A 9,182-nucleotide genomic window follows, 5' to 3' on the forward strand; every position below is an offset into this window, starting at 1 on the left:
TTTCATTTAAAAATTAGATTTTTATTAATTTTCAAAACATATATACATGAAAAATTTTGTTTTATTGCATTCATTCATTTAATATGAAATATGATTTACATGAATCGGAAAGAGCAATTAATTACATTTTCATTACAAAAAAAAAAATCTCTTTGCTTTAAAAGGTTGCACCTAAGTAAAAGGTCTTCGCTTATACAATAAAGCGTTTAGATGAAATGCATATAAAAAGAATGCAAATTTTCTTTACAGAACTATTTTTTAAGCGTTATGAATGTGAAAGAAAATGAATAGTAGAATGAAATAAAGTTAAAGAAAATGAACAGTACCTCTATCTGAAATTCATATTTTGTTTATAATTAAAACATTTTTACTACTATAGAATTTTCTGAGTAAATGCCTCTAGGAATATAAGAAGAATGAAGACGATATTTTATCTTTTTCTTATTTTGTTTTTCGGCTTTTACTTATTTATTTTTTTTAAAAAAATTTAAGTTTTTGAATATTTAAAAAAAAAAAAAAAACTTCATAATTTTTTCCTTTCCTTTAAAAAATTCTTTTCATCTTTTTCTCTATATTTTTAAATATATATATATACATATATATGCTTAAGAGACCTCTTAGCTTACCATATATGATTTACGGTAAAATTTTAGTTATTTTTCTTTTCTTTTTGATCATGACAAACTTTTGATGATAGAGTGAACATTCAACAGCGCCATAACTTTCAAGTAAGGAGGAAAATAGTATTAAAATAACGCTTCATAACTTTTCTACTTATGATTTTTATTCTCAAGTATATAAAGCAATAAAATTATGATATTCATTATTTTTAATAGATAATTTCATAGCCTACGTTTGCTTCGTTTTAACCTCTTGTTAAGGGTGAATTTTTGACTAGACGCGCATTCTTATACTTTGATAAATCTGAAATGATCTCCCTGCAACACACGAGTCGAGTGGAAAGTTCTAAACGTCAGTCCTAGTTTGCATGAACACGATGGTGAGCGCTTAGATTACTTTTTAATGAAAACTTCTTACTACATTTACTGCAAGAGTAGGGTTTTTTCTCACTATGAAAACGACTATGTAAAATGAGACTATTCTCATAATGAAATCTCTTACCGCACGCTTGGCAAGAATAAGTTTTATCTTTCTTATGATGGCATTTATGATAACTCAAACCATATTTGTGCGAAAAACTTTTATGACACTCGTTGCAGAAATATGACTTTTCCTTGGTATGGACACGGCTGTGATAAATGAGGTAAATTTCTTTTGAAAAACTCTTATGGCACGTCTTACAAATGTGGCCTTTCTTTTTAGAACTGCGGACATTCGGGTTTCTACGACCCGTCTTTCCGTGAATGGAGGCTGTTAAAAACCTTTTAGTAATGAAGGGTCGATGACAAATGACTTTCCTCTCATCAAAATGAAGGAGAGAGCCGACAAATATGTGGTCGTCCGGTGAGAAGTCTTTTAAACATCTGCCACAGAAATAAGGTTTCAGTTTAACAGGATGAATGAAAACAGGATAAGATTCGGCTTCTAAGGCAGTCTTCCAAGCTAACATTTTATAGCACTCACAGTAGTCTTCGAGAGACATCTCATCTGATGCTGTAAAACAATAATGGATGAGTTTCATAAGGAAAAAAAAAGAAGCTGAAAATAGAAAGTCCAAAAACGAAACGATAAAATTTTTTTTTTTAAATAAATGAAGAAAAAAAAACTTGTTAAAGTATACATTAATCCAACGTTTTGATAAAAAAAATATCGATTTCACGAATAGACCGATGTGTGAAGACCGATCTCGAAGTGAAATTTTAAATCGCGTGAATACGAATCTTGATGTCAGACTTTTAAACTATGTGAATATGAATTGAGGTGCATCATTTTATCGCATGAATGTGTGACGTTAAATCGTGTGAATGTAATTTTAAATCGCATTTGCAGTAGACACGATAAAAAAAAAAAAAAAAAAAAAAAAAAAAAAAAAAAAAAAAAACGAATATTCAAAAAAGCGATTTTTTTTTATTTATTAAATTGAAAAAAAAAACTTAATACTTTTGATTAAATTGATTGATTTTCATGTCCTGTAATTCAATCTTACAGATTAGAATAGATCACCTCAAACATCCTAACTGCTATGTTTTTATCTACTTGCTGTCGTCTCTTTAACGACTGAATATTAGAATTAAAATTACAACCTATTTCAGACTAGCCACAGCTCTCAAATCTCTGCTATAGCTATGTACCCGATAACATGCAAGATTCAATCATTTCCAGATTGCTACAAAGCAGAATTTATAGTGATATTAAAGCCACAAACAGCTTATTAAAATTAGAATTCTACACACTTTCCACTTTGGTCAAACCCTAGAATTTTAAATGGAGCACAGCAAAATGTATTTCATCTCCTAGCGGAGTTTATTGCAAATCAAAATGCCGACCACTTTCCAAATAGCTGGAACTAGAGCACTCACATGTTTAGTGAATCTCGGTGTTGGATGACAACACAAGTTGTAACTGTTTCATGACCACTATAAGTAAAAGTTAGCGATATTGTCGCAATGAGGAACTTATCGTTAATCAAAATTCCGACAACTTTTCAAATAGCTAGATTACTCAAGTTCTAATTAGTGTTTGGCAAAGTTGTAAATGTCTTTAAATTTCAAACGTTTCTTGACACCTATAAGCCGAATTCAATGTCAATCTACATCCCGATAACTTCCCGGCTACGTATAGTGCTCTAATGTCAAATGGGGCCCTGTGCTTGATGACACTGAAAGTTGCTATTGTTTCATAAATGTTGCAAACAAAATCTATCTCTTGTTTATTGCCAAATGGATTTTCGACCACTTTATGGTATAAATAACTCACACAGCACACTGATTTCAGAAAAATATTTTGAGATAACATTAGGACAAAAAAAGACCAGTTTAGGAGGAATTTAGGACACATATGGGATATTTTTTGAATTGTGTATGATGATAATAAGAGGGTCTATCATATTGGAAATTTTATATTTTAACATCAGATTTTATGTTTCGACCACATTATATTTCAGCTTTTTATTATCAATGGTAACCTAAATAATATTTAATAATGAATTTTCTTTTGTTATTTAATTTTAAAAATTAGAGGTAAGAAATCATGTAAAAATGCTTTTTAAATGGAAAAAAAAAATATCTTCAAACTTGCAATTTGGTTAACATTATTTCAAGTTTATTTAGGTTACTAATTTTTTTAGGAAATATACTAACTATATTAAAAAAAATTTGTACAAAGGCCATTGATTACGACGGAAAATATAATAAATACTAAAGGAAAATAGAAAGTAAATTTTATTTCACTTTTACTACACATACAACAGCGATAAGAACTTATATTTACACCAAAAAATGAAATTTTTACTAAATCTTAATCAAAATATTTATAAACTGATTGAATTTTACACTTTCAGTGTTAGTATGGAATGAAATCTTTTAAACACCAGGAAAGGTTAAAAAGTATTGAAAAGTCTGAAACCTAGATAATTCTTATTTTTTATGAAGAATATTTCTAAATTAAATTTCATTGATTGAATTTAATTGATTTAATATTGGTTAATTGCAATTTTTAAAAAAATCTTAGTAGTCTTAAGGTTGTATTTCAAAATATCTGATATTGTTTAATGCTGTAGACATGGTAAAGACAATATACTAAAATAATGATGAATAATTTTCTTTCACATGCTATGCTCAACCAAGAGAACTTGTGTTAATATTTAAAAATCTACTTGATTCATATTATCTAAGACTATTTATTTCACAAATAAGGTTTCTGATATTTTAAAAAAAAAAAATTATGCAAAATGTGAAATTTCAAAAAAAAAAATTCTGATTTTAAAAATTATTAACCCTTAAATAATTGATATTTAAATCATTTTTATTTTATTTATTAATTTTATAAAGCAAAACAGGCTATAAAATTATAAATCAGCAAAGAGTTTTTTGGGAGGTGGGGGGAAATTTAAGAATACAGATACAAAACTAGTGTCTTAATCATCTGAGTGATTTAACAATCTGCTAAATTATTTTGTTGCAATAATTTAACGATCTAGGAATTATTAAAACGATTTATGGTCTGAGTGATATATGAAATTAACATATTTATACTTTTATTATATTACAAATTTATTCTGAGCTATAATTTTAGAAAAAATAAATAAATGTAGCATATTTGATAAAATAGGTTGATAGGGCCAAGACGAACCAGCCGTTAACTTGCTCTATGACAAATAGCTTGTTATCAAATAAATTTAAAAAAATGTAGATATGAAATCTAAAATAGTTCAATGAAGGTACTTAAAAATTTTGCATTTAACAGAAGGAAAGTGAAACAGTATACGAGTATTAAATAGTTATCAATTCCACTGAACTAGCGTGTATATAGTTATCAAAAGATAAAAGCCCTGTGGCAGAGTTATTCGAGCTTTCTGCGACAATTCTCTCTAGTTCTAATACCTTTCTGAAAGACATTTTTAATAGTAGCAAATATATATGTTACTAGTTTAAAGTATCAGAAGCACTTTCTGTTTACGAAAACAAAAAAGCTTTCATGTATAGAGCAGAACAGTATATAATTTTTGTTAATTATAAATGTAAGAATTTTTTTTACGTATTCTAATATTATTGGCGATATTATATTAAATATTCTAAAATATATTAAATATTCTAAAAAATATTTGTAAAGTTAACATTTTTAAATTTTTGCTATTTGGAAATTACTTTTTATAATATTAGACTGAATCTAGCCAATCATTGTGAAATTTTTTTACTCTCAAGAGAAAGTAGAAAAAAATTCACGAGCGCTTATTCCACCTTTGATTTGTGAGAAAGGCATTTTTTGAATATATTTCGGCAGAAAGGGGGAAAATAATTCCGCAGAAAAACAGATATTTTGAAAAATTCTGCAGATAAAAAAACCAAAACTTCTTTGCTTCGCTTCCCAAATAAAAAATCTTTCTGCAAGAACTTAGTAATATTCTGTGGCAATGTCGCCCCGGTGGATAAAGATAGTCTGTTATAAAACACCTTTCCAGCAAATAATTTGGAGAAAACAATCAGGTAAAAAGAGGAAAAATTTACGATAGCAGTGGTCATAAACTGTGTCTGAAACCTCAATAAAAAAAAATAATTTATAATTAAGAAAATAACTTTACATTTCAGGTTCCGAAAGGACAAATTTGACAATTAAAAAGTAAAAGTTGCTATAGCTTAAGGGACAGAGCTCTCGCTTTTCAAAGAGGTGAACTGGGTTCGAACCATAGCGATGGCTGGTTGGTACGAATTCTGCATCCGGCTTGCGCCGAACATAGTAGTAACGTGAAATATCCTCAGTGGTAGTAAGGGTTAGAATCCCCTTGGCTATATGTCGGAATTTCTCGTGGTTTTCCTCTCCATGTAATGCAAATATGGGTTAGTGCCATCAAAAAGTTCTCCACAAAGTCAAATTTCTCCCAATACTTGATCAAGGAGTTCCCTTGTCTTCTCCTTCGGAGTCAAAATTACAAGGCTATATAGTTGAACATTAATAGTTGTAAACCCAAAATTGGGTCAGCTCTTCAATGGTTATAAAGAAAGCAAAAAAAAAAAAAAAATTCAAACAATGCTTTTTTTGTTGTTTTTTCTTTGTAATAATAACTGTACGTATCAACTAAACATCAATGGGTCAAATACATTTTAAAATTCTTCATTTTTTTTAAAGTAGAAGTTTGCCCAGGATTGACTACAAAATATACCCTTTGAGTTAGTCCTCTTCTGTTATGCTTTATTTTTTTTGCTGGCCATTGTAGAAAAGTCATTAAACCTAGGCGATTATTTTGTTTTGTAAGTAGTACTGGCAAGTAAATCCTTGTATGAAAATTTTCACAAATAATTTTTTTATTATAAGTTCTTATAGAAATAAAAACTTTTCAACTAATTGATCTTTGGAAGGCAGAAGGCAGCAAAAAAAAACCTCATAATGATAAAATAAAATGAAAAAAATGGCTTAAAAATTCTCTCACTTTTACTAAATACATTTTAATAAGAATTATTTTCCTACTTTCCTCCCCAGTTACTGAGATTGATATAAAATATGTAGAATTGCAAAAAAATGTGCATAATCTTCATAGTAACATGGCAGGAAATTCTGATATTTGATTTTAAACATAATAGGCAGACATAAGGGGGCTCAATTTCTGACTCAGTCAGCCTTTATCTATTAAAAGGTACCTCATGATAGATTGAAGTTGACATGTCTTATATACTAGTGAATTGGCATTTAATATTTTTAATGGTAGTTACCCTTTCCAGAATTTTATCTGTGATAGAATTCGAAGTACGATTACTATTAGTTGGTTTACGCTATTTTATTTGTATCATATTTTTGCTTATTATATATATTTTTTCATTTTTATCATTTTGCTCATTATTTTTTTCTTCATTTTTGTTTATTGGCCTGGGAAACTTTTTTTACTTCACTGGATTTTTTTATGAGAGCTATATATTATATTATGTGTCTTAATATATTCTTATGGGCTATATTAATGAGGACCATGCATTGCCGTTTTTTAATTCATATCACGCCCAGGGGTCACGATTAAGGGTAGAGTGTTAATCGAAAATGTCAACCTTCATCTATCAAAAGGTACCTATAGATAGTATCAAGTTAACATGTATTACATACTAGTGAATTGGTATTTAATATTTTCAGTGTTGGTTACGCCACAATCATGTATCATATGTATTTGGCTGCATCACTTTCGTAATAAACTTCTATCACCACTTAGAACACTATTAGTACACAATAATCATTTCCTCTGAAGATACTTTAGGCAACTGACTTAACGTGACCACTTAAAATTAACTACTAAATAAAATGAACAATATAATTAATTTAAAAAAAAGATAAAATAGGTTTTATATCACATTAAAAAATATTTATTAAAATCACCTTCAAACAAACAGCAACTTCATGAGCTTGAGAACAGCTGAGACAAAAGAACTAAAGAGTAACTATTAAATCTTTTAACATTGAAACACAGGTAAATGATCAAATTAATACTAGTTAAAGAGTTCATTGCAGTAAGAATGAGTACTGACTTGTTAGTTATATTTTGATAAGCTAAGAATTTTACTGCGACCCACTGTTTTGAGATTAATTAGATACCGAAAAATAAAAAATCTAATTAATTCCAAGTAGAAACTTTCGAGATGATCATTCGATCTGTGGGCTACAGGAACATTTTCATACTTTGCAGCAGTAGTTAAATGCGCTTATAACTTGTATAGAAGAATGAGAATAAGGCTGAAAGAATTAGCAGTAAACAAAACGTTTCTGGTTATTTGTTTCTGTTCCTTTTCAGATTCATTTTCTAGATCACATTTCTAGGAGTTTTCTTTTTAAATGGCAACATACTTAATAATCATAATAATATTATGAGATTTGTGCTATCTGTCCTCAACACACAAGCCTGAAAATTTAAGTAAATGCAACAATAATAATATGACTTTGTTTTCTGAAATAGCGTAAGTTGTGTAATTTTACATTTTTATTGCAGTTATTTATTTTCGTAAAGCATTTCATTCTGTACCATTGTATTTTAGTACCATTACGAAGTAACTTCGTGTCTTTTAACTGTTGTTGCTTTTTAATTGCTATTTATTTTTATCTTTTCATAATTCATTTGTTCGTGCTCTTTTTATTACATACTAATAAAAAAAACACAATTTAATCTGTTTCGTAACAATTTCGATGTCATACTGGGGGAGATTTCGGATATATTCCCTCCTTCTGTTCATACTATAGCTGTTTCGGGGATATTTCCGTATCGTGGTCTGTTGTGCTTACTACAATCGCTAAGGCGCCTAATGGAATTTAATCTTGTAAATTTAAAAAGAAAAAAATAGGTAGTGGCTCCCCAGGGAGGATTAAGAATTATACCTTTCAAGCAGATCTCCTTTGGTGATCTTTTCTTCTTTATTCATTTTCTTGTGGGCCACTTCTCAGAAGTTGCTAAGATTTGATAATTATTCTGCTGCAGATCAAAATGCGGAAATAATTTTTTTTTTAATTGTTTATAACAATCAGACAATGTGGTTAGGGAGCTGACCCCACATCGGAAAGGCCCTGGGCTTGAATCCCGGGACAAGACAGAGATGCTCTTTCACTAAAGAAAAGGAAAATGAAGGAAATAAAAATGAAAATATGACCACCGAAGCCGACGTCTTCAGTGGGTACCAGCCCCGGTAGAAAACCATTTCTAATTGAGGGTGAAGCAAATGCTTAAATTAACTCCCTCAGTACCCCGATGGTTTTGTATAGAAGTCCAGGAAAAAAAACATGCAACATAAATAACAAATTAAAAAAAGAAACTCAAATAAAATCATCAGAAAAATAAAAACTCACATAGTCACAGGTCAAACATCAATTTCACAAACAAGCCGAATGAAAAGAAAAAACTAAAACCTAAAGAAAACAATGCGCAAATGAAGAATAAAATGAAAAATGTCAAGAGAAAGAAATACGTAACAAATTAATAGAATGCTTAACTGAGGCTGCTCAGTTAAGACTTGAATTGCGCCATGTTAAAAGGAAAAAAAATAAATATATTAAAACCTAGAATTCTTCAATCATTTTTTTAATTAAAAAATTAACATTACAAAAATTAAAAGAAAAATCATTATTACTCAAATTATTTAAAAAACTATTCACAGCTATCAAAAACTATTAAAAAACTATTCATTATTCCTGAAAACTTTCAACATTATTGCAAATACTTTTGATTCTAACCAATTGTGAAAAAACTAAATTTTTAAATATTTTATTACACAAATTAGTATTAAAGTTGCAGAAAAAAATAACTTTAAATTTAAAAGCTTTTCTTTTATCAAAGACACCAATTTTAATAAAACTGTGAACAATATCAATTTTAAAATCTAAATATTCAACATTAAAGCAATTCTCATTAGTTTTCTTCAAGACAAAATCTCGAGGATAAATACTATAAATAAAATTATAATTATCACAATTAAACAAAATCAAATCATCAATATATCTAAAAGCTTTAAATTCATTATGCTCAAGAAATTTAGCTTCAAAAAAATGCAAAAAAATATTGGCAAAAGCCCCAGAAAAGGAATTACCTTGTGGAATTCCAA

The 9,182-nt window shown here is 28.6% G+C and overlaps 1 protein-coding gene and 1 non-coding gene across 2 annotated transcripts in view; one reads left to right on the forward strand and one right to left on the reverse strand.

Annotated features, from left to right (window-relative positions):
• Positions 1-7,326, reverse strand: LOC107437805 (uncharacterized). The gene is made up of 2 exons (XR_011637628.1): positions 6,976-7,326; positions 1-1,614 (listed from the first exon to the last, which is right to left on the reverse strand). It is a non-coding gene; the product is annotated as an uncharacterized protein (transcript).
• Positions 7,327-7,447: 121 nt separating this feature from the next.
• LOC107437804 (zinc finger protein 430) overlaps positions 7,448-9,182 on the forward strand; it is a 10,712-nt gene continuing 8,977 nt past the window's right edge. Inside the window, exon 1 of the mRNA XM_016049913.3 lies at positions 7,448-7,550. The gene's annotated coding sequence lies outside the window, so the exon portion shown is untranslated. The remainder of the gene's footprint in view (positions 7,551-9,182) is intronic.

Source organism: Parasteatoda tepidariorum, chromosome 9 (assembly GCF_043381705.1).
Source record: "Parasteatoda tepidariorum isolate YZ-2023 chromosome 9, CAS_Ptep_4.0, whole genome shotgun sequence".
In the NCBI taxonomy this organism is placed as follows: Eukaryota; Metazoa; Arthropoda; class Arachnida; order Araneae; family Theridiidae; genus Parasteatoda; species Parasteatoda tepidariorum.